Source organism: Acartia tonsa, chromosome 13 (assembly GCF_053477335.1).
Source record: "Acartia tonsa isolate MP-2025a chromosome 13, ASM5347733v1, whole genome shotgun sequence".
Classification (NCBI taxonomy): Eukaryota; Metazoa; Arthropoda; class Copepoda; order Calanoida; family Acartiidae; genus Acartia; species Acartia tonsa.
In genome coordinates, this window is record NC_137272.1 from 7,265,907 (window position 1) to 7,282,825 (window position 16,919).

Genomic DNA, 16,919 nt, shown 5'->3' on the forward strand with positions numbered 1-16,919 from the left:
TCGCTTTTAAAATGAATTGTGTAAGTACAAAGAAGGTGTTACAAAAATGACATAAAAGTTTTATTGGTCAAGCATGAAAAAAATCTATCCAGAAAAGCCAGGAACCTAAAGACAATAAATAGATGAACATCCTTCATGATGATACACAAAATCAATCACCCCTTCTGTAGATTACAATTAGTGGTTGAAACATTTGCACACTCAACTTAATGAACCAAAGAATAAAATAAAAGTCCCCAAAGATGTTAAGACAACGAATATGAAATTGTATTATTAAACTTTGAGGACTGGTGGCGTAATGAACTTGTTTCTCGCCTTGATGGCGAAACCCTGTGCACGTCACTGACATGAAACATTAATTTATATCACATCACAAGTTGTTTATACCAAATGAGAAGGACAGATATTAAATTATTTACAAGTTACTTACAAACTTTTTGACCAAATATTTTTATATCTTTTCTAAGCTTTCAGTTTAAGTGATATATTTGATAATTATCAACAAATCTTTCCTATATTTTAAATTTGGACAATGCATAAGTTTACTTGTATACATAGAAATTTTGATTATTCAACAATTCAAGACTTTAAAATATTTATAAGTTGCTTTTTGACCAAAAATTTTAATTTCTTTTTGCTTTCAGAACTGTTTATTTGGTAATCATCAACTAATTTTTCCTGTATTTTAAAATTTTGATATAAGATAAGTATAGTAATCCAGGATTATTGACAATTCAACAATCAATTCTTCTTTGTTATATAAATTTAGATTCTAAGATGCATAATTCAATTAAAAATTTTTCTTTACAATAGTGTTTTTAGAGAATACTTTTAGGCTTGCATGTAAATTGTATATCTATTCTATATATTAGCTGGAGGCCAATTTTTGGCTCAATACCAGCTGAGTATCCACAAATTCCCCAATAGTAGCTGAGTATCCACGCATATTTCCCAAGAGTAGTTGAATATCCACACTTTTCCCCTATGGTACTTGAATATCCACAATAGTTTCTATTGGTATTTCATTATATCCTTTCATAATGCTGATTCCCATGACAATAAAGTACATTAATGCAAGCAATTCTCACCTATCATTTAACTTTAATACAGATTTAGGAACCAAATATTGAAAATCCATAAAAGCGAAGCTCTCAAATGAAAGGACAAACTAACATTAACTGGATAATAATGCATAAGTCTATATAAAATTATTTTAATTATAGTAAATTTGTTGCAAAACTGCTTAAGTATATGCTACTGTTTTAGGACATACTGACATTTTTATGACTTAATTATTAAGAGGTTTTGCTTATAACATTGTACCTTATTGTAATAAGAATCAGTATTCCATAAATCAGATATCTTCAAACTTATAAATAATAAATACCATTTAGATATAAATCACCCGCGTATGTTTTTGTCTTGAATTTAAGTTGTACAAAAAAGCCGAAAAATCTCCACCCACTTAATGCACCTTGCAATTTAAAACAAGGGTGACAAAATCATTAAAAGCGTAGTTGGGCATACTATAATAAATTTGATTTGTTGGTAATTACGTTCTTTATAATGTGCTTTACAGGAATCATAACACCAAGCTTGAAATCGACGGACGGACAGATGCACAGACCATTAATATAAAAAAGCTTTGCTTTTTAAAATGACAACATCCATAAAAGCGAAGCTTTGAAACGATATAACAGACAAACATTAACTTTTAACAGAATTCTGTTTAAGGACATACTGACATTTTTAATACTTGATTAAAGAGATGGTTTGCTCATAATATTGTACCTTATTGTAATAAGAATCAATAATCCAAAAATCAGATTAATCGGATGATTATATCATATAAAAAATTTTTATTAAAAAAGTAAAAAAATCAACATGTTTAAAATGGACGTACAGACATTCTGGTAACGATCATAGAGTTGCTACCCTTTCTTAATAGTACCGAACTACTACAGGAAGCATCATGCAAAGTTTGAAATCGAGTACCAAAAAAAATTATCTGTTACGGACGGACGGATGGACGGACGGACGGACGGACAGACTGACCGACCCTAATTATAGAAAAGCTTTGCTTTTAAAAATTATTAAAAAGGTTAAAAAGCAACATGTTTAAAATTGACCCACGGACTTTCTATTATAGAGTTGCTATGCTTCATAAATTGTATTTTTTGTATTAAATCAATAGGACAATTCTAACATGTATAAATTAACAAAAAAGTCAACCAAAATAATTGTTTAAAAATTTATTTTCCCCCAATGGTAGTTGAATATTCACACATTTCCCCAATGGTAGCTGAGTATCCAAAAATGACCCCAATAGTAGCTGAATATCCACGTGGATACTCAGCTGGTATTGAGCCCAATTTTCAATTTTAGTTTTGAAAAGATATTTTTTCTCTTGTTAGGGTGGTGGTATCCTCCCAAAAAAAGTTATACATCTTCTCAGGAGGAGCAACAATGTAAAGGAATATTACATTGGTTCAAGGGCTAGCAAGATCCTTCGGTACAGACAGACAGACTTTTATATAAGGATTATTAGCGGATATTTTTAGAAAATATTAATTTGTGCTTTGGGACAGGTAGGTTGACTGATTAATTTTTTATAATCATTGAAGACTAGTTTTATATATCAATAAAAATAACAAAAACAAGGATGACAATATTCATAAGTACTGAAGCTTAAATATTATGGATGGACATAAGGAAAAATGAACTATAGAGCAGTGTAATACAAAATAAACATTAAAATAAAATAAATCATAGAACCTTTTATTACTTTTAATGTGAAAATCCAGGAATCCAGGAGATGTAAATCTTAAAGAAACTTTGTGAAAATATGTAAAATGTGAACTTATTTAATCACTGAAAATTTCAGCAATCTATTTGGACTACGAGTTGAATAAAACCTTGAACAATTAAAAAAACCTTTGCTTCTAATAAACATTTCATTTTCAACAGATTAATTATCAACAAAAAAAATATAAAAATTTTGTAACACTGACATCAGTAATCAGTACCCTGGTATCATTAAAACAAATCTATTTCTGGTTTAGAAAAGGATGCCAGGCCCGCACTGGACATGACCAGTTTATACCAGATACATCCAGAATAGATCTAGCTGGTTCCTGTACTCTTCTGTGTCTCTCAATCTATTAATCTCTTTTTATAAACACAGGGATAAAGGGTCAAGAAAATGATTACGTTGATTTTTAAATAACGAATATTATATTTTTACATTATTTATGGGATTCATTTACTCTTAAACTTTAATTTAAACCAACAATAGAAAAACTACTACCCCCGGGCCCCCCCCCCATATTCTTAACTTTTTCTAGAAATATTATCATTCCTTTAACCATTTTATATTTTGAAGCATGATGAAAAAAAACAGGACAAAAGTACAACTGCAAACCATACGTGAGGTGCTGAACATTAACTTATGATTTAAACAATAGATTTACTATACTAGATAGACACAGGATAAAAGTTCAACTACATACATAGAGAAAATAATAAAAGAGAGGAATCGAGGTATTTGAAGGACTAAAATAGGCAGTGGGCCTAGAGGCCTATATTGAGCAATTGCCGCGCTGAATTTTTAATAATATTCCACCACTTTTCAAAATGGGAATATCTTAAAATTAAATGTAATTTCAAGACAATTATAGTTGCTGTTTGAAGCATACATCTGATTTTTATAGGATGATATAGAAATATTTTGAATTATCATCCATTCTGATGAAACCTAATGAAAGAATATAAAATTATCATTATTAATTTTTCATGACTTTGCTCCTGAATTTAATCATAAAACTCATTATTAGCTTATAAGATTTATATTGGAGTCTATCTAACTTTTATTTCTTAATAAATAAACGTTTTTACAAATTTAACATGAACATTTGATTGTAAATTATAATAATCAGTTTTTCAGTGCCATCTAGCTTTGGATAGAGAACTAGAATATCAAAGCGTTCATCAATTTTTATTTTGCCTGTATTTTTCTTGTTTTGGATTTTTGTCACTAAAGGGCCAAACCCTGAGGGGTAAATAACATCACTTGAAAATGTTAAAAATATTGTAAAAACGAGTATTGTCTTAGAAAGAACATAGATAGCATTACAGATTATTCACTTATTTAGATTATTTAGTTATGAAATTTTTTATTTAATATTTAGCCTTAGTTTTAATGTATGTCTTTGAAGAAGACAACTAGCAAACCTGGTGGCTGAGAGCTAAACTATTAATTTTTTATTATTATACATTTTAAAGTTTTATCATGTTAATTAGATTTAAATATTATATTTAGGCTAATTTGAAAAAAAATAAATTTTTGATCATAAAAGGTGAACCCTCCTATTTTTAAACTAGGTGAAACATACTTTTCTACTGCACTAAGACCGTCCACGGCTGTTTGTTTTTTAAGATTCTATATCAAATTGTATTTTAAATATTTTCTTTACATTTTTTAAAACATAATAAATTACAGAAAAATAATAATAATTAATAAGATAAAATTTTTTATATTTTTTTTTACATATATAGAATAGGTTATGATTAAGATGCAAAAAGCCGCGGACGGTTTAGATTAATAGCAGACAAATTATTTTACTAGGGGGGAAGTAATATTTTACAATGAAATTGGGGTGAGTATTCATCCTCTTATCCTTTTTCCTTATGAATACATACTATATGTGAGGTACTAAAAATTAACTCATGATTTAATAGATTTACTATGTTTGAGGGGCAATTTCGGTTAGATATCGGTTCAGTGGTTTGCAAGATCCTTCGGTACAGATAGTCATCCAACAGACACACATACAGACAAAGATCCTGTTACTTTTATATAGGGATATTGCTAATATGTCTATTGTTTTAAAGAAAGAAAAATTCTATTCTTAATCTTATGATTTTCGTATGTGTGTGGATTTAAAAAAGGGCTAGACACCGGTTTTTATTAACAATTTACTCATGTTAGTAAATGCTAAGAAAATCAGGTGATATAATTTTCAAAGAGTAAAAGGGGAAAATGGGCTGTTTATTACACAAGTCTCCAAATTTTTATAATAACCTTTTCTTATTCGTTGGCTTAACAATCATGGGGACTTTTAATGAATTTTGATTGTTTAGATCATTTAGTTAAGTGTCCAAATGTTTTAACCACTAACTGTAATCTACAGTAGGGGTAATTTTGGGTATCATCATAGGTGATAAAAATCAACTTATTGGCCAAAGTCTAATCCCTGTAGATTCCTGCTTTTTAAGTGAAATCACAAGGAAGAATGGATTTTTTATTTAGGCATTATAGACGCTTATGATAACAAAACAATTTGTCCAGGGAGGGGGGGGGGGGGGCGGGGAGAGGGACATAGGAAGAAAAATGACGCTGGTACCAAGTTCTTAATTGTTTGCTCCAAAACTTTGGATATCTATCATGGATTTTACACATTATCTCGTGACTTTGGTTGTATAAGGAAGGAATAGGTCAAAGATGGTTATATTCAAAGAGAAGGAGAGAGAGAGTAGACTGTTGAATGTTTGTTACCACTAGTCCCCAAAGTTTTATAATTACGATTTCTTATTCGTTGGGTTTTGAGTTTGATTTGTTGATTCATTAAGTTGAGGGTTCAAACGTTTCAATAACTTATTTTAATCTACAGAAGAGATAATTTTGTGTATCGTCATTGGAGAATTACATCAATTTATAGGCCGTTGTCTTATTCCTTTAGATCTCTGGTTTATATTATATAATTTACAATTCTTTCTTCCTCCAACATTTCAATACACGAAAAAGATTAAAAATCATGGATCTAAAGGGATAAGACAATGGCCGATAAATTGATGTACATCCCCAATGATGATACACATAATTTATTACCCCTTCTGTAAATTGAAATTAGTTGTTGAAACGTTTGAACACTCAACTTAATCAACCAACCAATAAATATTCACTAAAGTCCCCAAAGTTGTTAAGCCAACGAATAAGAAAACGTTTTTTTTTGGAGAATAGTGCCCGTTGTCCCCTCTTTCTCTCTTGTAAAAATATCAAGGCAGAAATCTTATTATCATTTTTAAAAGAAAAGCTTTTCTATAATTAGGGTCGGTCCGTACGTCCGTCCGTCCGTCCGTACGTCCGTCCGAGATAGATAGCTTTTATTCGTTAATTTAGGCATGTTAGAATTGTACTATCGATTTCAAACTTTGCATGATGGTTCCTGCAGTAGTTGGGTACGATTTGAAAGCGTAGCAACTCTATAATCATTACCAGAATGTCCGTACGTCCATTTTAAACATGTCGATTTTTCTACTTTTTTAACAACAAATTTTTAAGTGATCTAATTATCCGTTTGAATTGGTTTTTGGTATATTGATTCCTGGAACAACAAATAACAATATTATAAGCGAAGCAACTCTATAATCAAGTCCTAAAAATGTAAGTATGTCCATAAACATTATCCTGTATCAAGCAGTTTTTCAACAAATATACTTACAATTTTGCTTCGACCCTTATACGTTTATGTTCTGATTATTCGATTCAGACACTATACAAGTGTTAATGTCCGTTTGTCCTACCGTTTCGGTGCTTCGCTTTTATGGATGTTGTCATCTTTGTTTAAATTTGGAGGCTTCGAATTTTGGGTATTAACCAGGAATAAGGTATAACCAACAGATGTAAATGAAAATAGTTTTTTTTTTATAATGGGAATCAAACTTATTACCTTCATATAACTGTATGATAGTTGGATGAACTGAAACCATTTCCAACTCAAATGTATCTTTTATAGAAAAAACAAATTTTCAAAAATCCACCTTTCCCTTTTGCTAGGAGGAAAGAGTTTTAAAACCGTACTTTGTGATCTACCAATAAATATAGAAATTCTAGATCCCCAATACCCTAAATGGACCAATAAGAAGACAGTTCAGAAGTTCAGGATCGGGGTTGTGTTCCTTTCAACCCCATAGAAATTGAAAAGTCAGCTGCAAATAATAAAATTTCTTAAGACAAAGGGAATTATATCGCCTACAAATTTTGTCGTTTATATTTTTTGGTATAATCATATGTTACTAAATATAAACACAATTCGTCTGGAGGGGCGTCGTAGCTCAGTGGTAACGCACTGAGTTGCGGTGATGAGGGTTTGAGTTCAAGTCCCCATGTTGCAACTCGAATTTCTCAGTTGAATACATTCACACAACTTCCCCTGGTTGTGTAAGAAGGGGATTATTGAGTAAGTTTGGATACTCAATAGTCACGTACATAATATCTGTACAACCCTTATCCCAAGCTCCTCAGCAGAGAGCGTCATTCATTACGGTGGCTTAATTTGGGACACCTGCCATACTCGGCGAGGGTGAGGTAATGTAGAGTAGCTCCCTTGAGACAGCGGGTCAAGGCATAATGTACTTGAGCGTGGAGCTTGATAGCCCTAGTGGCTATACAAAAGTGTCTCGTCCTTCTCCATGACTACTTAGGTCTAAACACTAAGAAACAATGGCTACACAAACAAACAAACAAACAATTCGTCTGCTAAAAGTTTTTATTCATAATGTACGAATGATTGTTTCTGATTGACAATCTAGTGCAATACATCTATTGACCAACCTTTTAGGTCCTCTCTTGCCAATTCTACAAGGAAAAATTTGCTTTATTTAAAAACTGGAATAATAAAATACGGAACTGCTAAATATAAATTTAGTCAAAAATTTTTTTTTTGTTTATGATTATTTATAAATTTCTATTTTATTATATTATACTAAATATCAAGTATTAGGCTGCCCTAATGGAAAACGGCTGGATATAACAATTGTCACGAGGGAAACTATGATGCCATAACATTTTTTTGGATAATGAGACCTTCTTCATTCTAATACAAGTTGTTATATTTTACAGCAACATGTTCACCACAAGCAAAACTTGATCAACCATTTATTTTAAAAAATAATATAATCAATAAAAGAACTAAGACCATTAGAATTTCAATACATTTAATTCTTGTTGTTTGTGTATTTTTTATCTTTTTTATTTACACTGCAAAAACGTAAAATCTGTAAAAAAAAGCCTTGGGCCCCCCCACGACGAAGCGCCGGCGCTTGATATGTGTACGGAAACGAACAAAGATACTGCAATTAAATCCCATATTGTTTTTGATTATTAATTCCACCATATCAATATTATATGTATAAATATTATATCATTTGTAAACTTATTTATAAAGATAATTAGATAAAAAATTTAAACTTTGTATTTTACAATAAATATGTAAAATGATGAGGAAGGACAAAAGATCATTAAGATTGTAGAGTGTCAGAAATGAATAAGCAGAATATAAATAAGTATTTAAACAAAATTGTAAGTAAATTTGTTGCAAAAAGCGCAAATACAGGATACTGTTTAAAAACATAATTACATTTTTAGGACTTGATTATATATATGCTTCGATTATAACATTGTACTTTGTTATCCTAGGAATCAGTATCTTAAAAATCAAATAAATAGGATAATTACATCACATCAAAAATTGTTGTCAAAATGTTTAAAATCAACATATTATAGAGTTGCTAAGCTTTCTAAATTGTACCTAACTGTTATAAGAATCATCGTGTAAAGTATGAAAATGTAGGACAATTCTAACCTGTCCAAATTAACGTTTAATTAAAGTTTAATATATCTCAAGAAATATTTAATATTACATATTTTCCTTCCGAAAATTGATTTTGATAATCTTTATATTTGTCATTGGAGGAATGGTAAAGAATACATTCTGATGAAAATTATACAATACTTTGTTCGTCGACACATTAGACTCGTGATAGAGTCAACAGTTAACTTTTTTTTATTGTTTATTATGTTATTTTTAAGATTGTAAGCATCACTGCAGAAAGCATAAATATTTTTTCCCCCAGCAATTTCAGAGATCATAGTAGAAAAAAATCCCTACTACTTTATGGTAGACAAGTTGCTTTACACCCTAGCCTCTTGGGCCGGGTGGTCAGGAAAAAAGAATAAAACCACTCTAAGATATTTGTAAAGATGATCTGAAAAATACATCAAATTCTAACCAACGACTTTCGAGATCTTTTGCTTCAGAAATTACTGAGATTTAACCTTCATACAGACAGACGGACAGACCTCGTTCTACTCTGTTTTGTAGATTTCTGTGCTCTTTTTTTCTACTTTTTGCTACTTTTTCTTTATCTTTCACACACACATTTCTTTCTTTCTTTGTTCTAAATATTCTAAATATTCTACAGATTAAAAGATTAAATATGAGACAAATGTGCTGGTAACTACGAAAATATATTTATAGAAAACTATGATTAAGTTTGAGTTAGTCGATGAATGTTTTTGTCGATTAACATTTGTTTATTAATATGTTTCTGTCTATATGACTTATTAAAATTAAATACAAATGATGATTGACAAGAGCATTGCATTATCATCTAAAATAGACAAAAACCAGCCCAGAACCCAAAAAAATCAAATAGTGTACAGATTTATTCTATGCACACTAAGTGCAGTCAATATTTTTTTTTCCTTTTAATGATATTGTAGTTACTTTATAAAACATAGCTAAATAATAATCCATAAATAAAAAATCATTTTATTATATTAGATTAGATTGATAGGAATCGCACTTTCCTTTTCATCTTTTCTTCCCCAAATAAGAAAGAATAATTCAACTTAAAAAGGAAAGTATTTTCCTTTTTGTCTGCTATTTTTGGTAAACAATAGAATAAAATATAAAATAACAGGAATAAATGTAGGAAGAAAGAAAGAATTAAAATATATTTCTGTAAGATTACAATATTTGAGGAAAGCTAATTCATACTTCAAAATCACTAAATTTAAATTAAACTAACGGGGCAGATGGAATCCTAGCAGGTGAGAATATAGATTTATTGACTTTAGTCTATTTCAACACTCCTGGAAATACAAAATCAATTAATAATCAGATTCACAGAAATATAAGTGTGGTATCCGCCTTGGTTAAATGGCAGACACCCGAGTTCAAATGACTACGGCAGTGCGAACAGACGTGGACACATATATTATAGAGAAGCTACGCTTCTCTAGCAATCACTAAATAATAAACAGAGTCTATTCAGGTGTTACTTTATTCAGGGTCTAAGGTTTACTAAAGTTATATACAACAAACAATAAATACACAGATTGGAATAAATAATCCTAAAGCAGAATCAATATAAATACATATACAATAATCAGATTGGGCAATAATGATCCCCCATCCCTGGAAAGGGTGGGGGAACCAAACAATACAGCTTAACCATAATAAGGCTGTCAAAATCTATCATTAATTTTAAAGCATAGGGAGGGGTCAGGCTGACCCCTTCCCCAGTACTCGGGGGAGGGCCCTCGGCCCTTCTCCGAACCAAGGTCAGGGTTGCCATAGAACATGGCTCACGGCTGCCGAATACCACATAAGCATAAAATATTATTTGCTAGCGAAAAAAATCTATATTATTTCCTGGTAAAACCCAACCAATGACCCAGAAAAAAATGGATAAGGCATAAAAATGAAAACATTTCAATAAAATTGTAACAACAAATTTATAGTTCGAAGAAACTTTTTTTAAATGTTTTTTTTATATATTATTAATAGATATTTATAGAAAATTTAGTAAAAATCCCTTTAAATCCTGATCTTATAGTACTGAGCTCTCCAACATAAAAATCATAAGCATAAAATGTGTAAAAAAAGAACTACTTTCCAGGGAGATAGGGACATTGGGCTGTTTTTTACACTAGTCCCCGAAGTTTTGTAATTATGTTTATTTACACATTAGCATAAGTTTGGGGACTTTTCATGAATTTTTTTTGGTAGGTTTATTAAGTTGAGTGTCTAAAAGTTTTAACCACTAATTTTAATCTACAGAAGGTTTTTTTTTGTGTATCATTATTGTGGATGTACGTAAATTTATCACTTTGGATCCCTGGCTATTTTCTCCCTTAAAAAGTTTTTTTATAATTGCTCTAATTATTATTGTGCGTTATTTTTTTTTCTGGCAATAATATTAATATAATTCTTAATTAATTAATAATAATAAATGCCAAATTAATCTTTTTAAAACCGAAGCTTTTCTATAATTAGGGTCGGTCCGTCCGTCCGTCCGTACGTACGTCCGTCCGAGATAGATAGCTTTTATTTAGGCATGTTAGAATTGTCCTATCGATTTCAAACTTTGCATGGTGATTCCTGTAGTAGTTAGGTACGATTTAGAAAGCAACTCTATAATCATTACCAGAATGTCCGTACGTCCATTTTAAACATGTTGATTTTTCTACTTTTTTTAAAAACAAATTTTTATGTGATCTAATTATCCGTTTGATCTGATTTTTGGTATATTGATTCCTGGGACAACAAAGAACAATATGTAAGCGAAGCAACTCTATAATCAAGTCCTAAAAATGTAAGTATGTCCATAAACATTATCCTGTATCAAGCAGTTTTTCAACAAATTTATTTACAATTTTGCTTTGACTCTTATACTTTTATATTCTGATTATTTAGTTCTGACACAATATAAGTGTTAATGTCCGTTTGTCCTACCATTTCAGTGCTTCGCTTTTATGGATGTTGTCATCCTTGTTATAACCATCCTTTTATGTAAAGTAACATAATGTGTGTATGTGTATTGTGTATGTCTGTTTTGAAAAAAAAATCCGATAGGGTTCTTCTTTACAGTGAGGCTTCTTTTAGGTCAAATGATCCTCTCAAGAAAAATATCCCTTGCAAAAAAATGCCCCTCTCCCTTCTTAAATTTTATTATTTTTAAAAGTTTCATAATGAAAACTAAATTTAAAAGTGGGTGTCGTAAACTCACCCCCCTACCACACCTTCCCTCAAGTACACTAGGAGCCTCTAGAGGCAACGCTGCTAATAAAAATATTACCTTAAAATTAGAACCTAGAAAAAAAAAGTAAAAAAATTATCAAGTTGACCTAATGATGATATTTTTATGCAAAGTACACTTAGACAAAAAGTAAGATCTTAATTAAACTTTCTTAAAAAATTAAAGAAAACTTTTAAAAGCATAAAATTTCAACAATTCGTCCATAATGTATAGGACTTTTTCTCTGGTGTAAAATATTAATTTATCCATGTGAGGAGGGTTATAATAGCTCCCCTCCTAAATAGGTTTAATATTTTTTTAAGGGGGGTAAAAAGTATTTTTTTTTTACATTTGGGGAGTGTTTCAAAATTAAAGGGAAAAACAATCCTTTACCTCCCCCCCCCCCTCCTTAGACGTCTAAGTCCACCCTCAGTTCTGTCATTTGTTAGCTTTTAACTTAAGGAATTGCTATGGAATCTTGATTGGATTGTACAAAGTAAAAGTGTCCAACTTTATGGTAATTTTATTTATCATTATTTTAACATAGTAACATGATATCTGCCTGTGTGTAATTCTATTTAAACCTATTTATTTGTTATATGTATATATCCAATATTATTATCTGATTAAAATTTCTATGTAGCTAGAAACATTAAAAAAATCATTTGAATATGTTTGTCTTAAATCGGTACTTCCAGCTTTTGCAACGGCCAACCCAGGTTATGAAAGTACCAAACTATGCATAAAATTATGTAAATATGTGTAAGAAATATTATTATCATTTTGTATGCTTATGTTGAAATACATCTATCTATCTATCTATCTAAGGATCTCGCAAACCTCTGAACTAACATGGTTCTCCTTTACAGTGAAGCTTCTCATAGGTCCAGTGAGTACTCTAACTATTTTTGGCAAGAAGAATCGTATCTAGGAAAAAAACAATAGCAAAAATTTTTTCTAAAAAAGAAGAAATTTTTTTTCAGGGGGGTGATATGTTTTTTTTTTGGGGGGGGGGGAAAGGAGTGTCCTACCTTCCAAGAAAACAGTTTTAAACTACCAGATATTCCCTAAAGAGAAGAGACCATTCGGTTTAGTGATTACCGAGTTCTTAAGCTTCAGACAGACATCAAAATACTTTGTATAGGATAATGAACAAAAACAATATATAGTAAATTTGTATTTTGTCATTCTTGTTTTTTTTTATTTGATTAAGTTTTTATAAAAGTAATTAAGTGAATTATAAACTTTTATCTCAAAAGGAAAAAAATATTAGGGCATTTCATTACCTTAAGATTTTTATAGCACAAGTGGCTACGTTCCTAGAGACCTCCCCCATAATAGCGTCAAACCTTTTCTGAACCTAAATTAGCTTCACTGTAAAGGATAACCATAACGGTCCAGTGATTTATAAGATCCTTGGACCTTGGCTAAACACAAAAACATAAAGAGACTTACTTCATATTACTAACATGTAAAGGTTTTTTTTTGATTGACACCTTCCCCCCCCCCCCCCCTACCCCCAAAAAAATCTACCAAAAAGCTTATACCTATGACTTATATGAGGCTTCACTTTGAATTTTTCTTTTTTTAATCTAAATTGTTAATATATTGTTTAATGCTGAGTTTTTTTTATGGATATAATAGTGCTTGTTTTTTTTTACAAAAAAGTAAATTCTATATATAATTTATATATATATGTACCTGATAAACATGTTAAAATTATCCTATCAATTTCAAACTTTTGCAACAGTTTAAAAATGAGTGACATACCCCCAGCCCTGCTATTGATTCATGAAAAAATGTACACATATGACAACCAAACAAAGCTGCCAATATGTTTTGGAATGTGGTAATTGATAAAGTTTCCGCTGATCAATATACAGACATACAAGGATGACAACATCTATAAGTAGCGAAGCACAAACAAGTAAGGATTACACCACAGACTATATATTTACATATGTAGCATACCAGACAGCCGAACGGACAAAATAAATGATAAACTGGATACTAATTGATGAAGGGAATTTTTTAAAAAATCAACCGTCTATCTGAAAAGTCAGCTGAGAAAATCACATTTACCCCATAGCCTACTGCTGCTAAGTCAGGTGCGCGTAGTATATAGTTAAGGCAGGGGGGAATGCCTTGACCCATAAACAGGTGCAATTCATTTACATGCACAGCTAAACTTCTCAGACAAAGGTTGTGCAATCACAGGGTCTGTTGTCTATTGGATATTACTTAACCTGATATCCATGGGTATTAGAGTATCGCATCCCATTAAAAGCGGATGATGCTCTGGATGATCACTTAAAAATCAAAGGAGCATACCGCCCTTACGAGGTAAGGTAATCTTTGCAAAGTAAAATATAGACTAGCTTCGCTACTTATAAAAAACTTCTCCAACATTGGAAACTTTTACTTACACATGTATCATAGGAACAAGGATAAGGCAATTCAACATATATACTAAGATATATAAGTTGGAATGAATTTTAATGTTAGAGGGAGATTTGAAATCTGCATCAAATTTTGAGTATTTTTTTTATAAAATTCGTTTTTTGTATAATTCTTTATCTAAAAGCGGAAATACAAATTAATTAAATTAATTTTGACATCTGTGATTGGTGGATTAAAAATTATCTGCACTTTGATTAGAGAAGCTTAAGTGTCGCACATCTTACAACCAATTAGAGCGCAGGTAGTTTCCAATCCACCTATCCTATTGGTCAAAATTTATGAACTTAAATTGTATTTCCGCTTTTATATAAAGAATTATACAAAAAAACGAATTTTATAAAAAAAAATCCTTAAAATTTGATGCAGATTTCAAATCTACCTCTAACATTAAAATTTCTTCCAACTTATATATCTTAATGTATACACAAGATAAGGGATAGGACAATGAAACAGGGAATATAAGGGAATTTGAATACCCCTCCCCCTTAACATTTTTACACTAGGAGTAAAATTTACATGTTGGGAAATAATTAGCCATTTCTACATTCGGTTATTTATCTATCTGAGAATAAAATGTTTGTTTTTAGAGAAACAGTTTTCAATAAAAGCCAGGAAGAAGGTATAACCAACAAGCGAAATAATCTAAAATAGTATTTGGGGGGCAAATGGAGAGGTCGTCAGTTTTACGATGTGTTGCCAGGGAGTAAGGGAGGGGACAATGGGCAATTAATTCAATTTAAGAGTTTTCAAAGACAGGCCATGAAATCCACACTAATCCATAAAATTTGGAGGAAATTGTAAAGGGTTTGTTCATTAAATTAAGAAAATTATAAACTAAGAAAAAAATCATGCAAAGCGAAATCACATCTTGTTTTTGATGAAATATATTGAGGTTTTAATGTGCGATTTTTATCTTACAAGATTATTGGACCCAGCCAACTGCTGGCTGGCTGGGCAAAGATATGAACTAATACGCCAGCCTGCCCCTTTTTATCCAGTTTATTTCCCTTGCCCCATGCCCCCACCTCACTTCTCCCTTTTCCTATCGCGTGCTTAAAAAAGAGAGATGAGAGGAGAGGGGATTGAAATAGAATATGGATGGGGGGCCGTGTATTCCCAACTCTCTGTCTGCTAGATTTAAAACTAAAACAACGAGTAGCGGCATTTTATGCGCTAGTACCCAAACTTAGTCAGAAACTGCTAAATTCTTGCACATTCCCTTTAAGCCAGTACCCAAAGTCTGAGACTACTAAAAATTGAATATTCAATCCATTGTCCCCTCCCTTACTCCCTGATGTGTTGCCCCACAACGACAGCTGAAAAACACGTATAGGTTTCGTGATTTATTTCCGAATTAATTTCGTTATTGGTATGAGCTAAATAAAAGCAAAGTTCAATATCCACAAAGTTGTTATAAATGTCTTTTGTACGTTTGGAAGGGGGCCGACTATTAATGAATAAGGTCACTAAATGCAACTTTATTGCTTAGTGGATGCTCACTTTAAATGCTAGGTTCTTTTTTAAGCAGAATATTTTGAAAAACGAACGGCTACCATTCTTTTCTTCTTTTCTGTGGGGGAAAAACTATGTAGACTAAGTTTTCCAGACAAATTAAACATAAATTACACCACAAAAGAATCTGCACACAAGGAAACAACTTTTTTGATTATAACAGGGAATGGGGAGGACATTGGAATATTAACTACACTAGGTCCTAAAGTTCTTTTTTTTTTTTAAAAAAACGTTCTCTTATTTGTTATCTTAACAATTTGGGGGACTTATTGGGGATTTATTGGTTCGAAACACCGGGAATATTAACACAGCCAAGTCGCTACAAAAGATCAGAAAGCAATTTGCTAGCAGACGAAAAAGGTCATTAACAAAGGGATCCAGGTAGTTATCTTGTTATACATATATACCATAAATTTATTGTTATAAGAGTGTCTTATTTTAGGTTCAGGGGGTGTATTCTACCCGTAGATATCTGCCCTCTATATCAACATTTAAAAAGTTCAAAAATTCAAGGGGGGGGGGCGGTGTAGAGTGATTTAAAGGGATGCACATCTAGGGGGTGTATCTATCCCCCTAATTTTGCCTGGATTATGAAATTATCCTCCTTATGTACACCTCTGTTTCATTGAATTATTTCTGTTTATATCTCAGAAAAATATATGTAAAAGATTTTGTGTTTAATTACTTCAGCATAATATTTTTTTTCTTCATATTGTCCAAATACATCACTTTAATAAAGCGGAAACTGTATTAAATCTCTTGACTAAAAACTCTCTAAATTATTTAGTTTTTATGAAATCCCTGCAGTTTTATTTACAATTTTGCAGAAACAATAGCACACTAACAGATGCAGGTGTGTATGAGACACTTTTTAAACTTATCTCTACTGTTTAAACATTTGGGAGGCTTTTAAAAACAACCTCCTTTTAAGATTTAAATTTAGCGAATTATGTATTGCATAGATAAATAAATAGTGCAGCACGTAAGATACAATAGTTTCATAAATCTCTAAAAATAAATTTTTATTTTTAGTAGCTAACTAAGCCATTTCAAGCCAAGGAGTATAAAAGTCACTAGATGTCTGA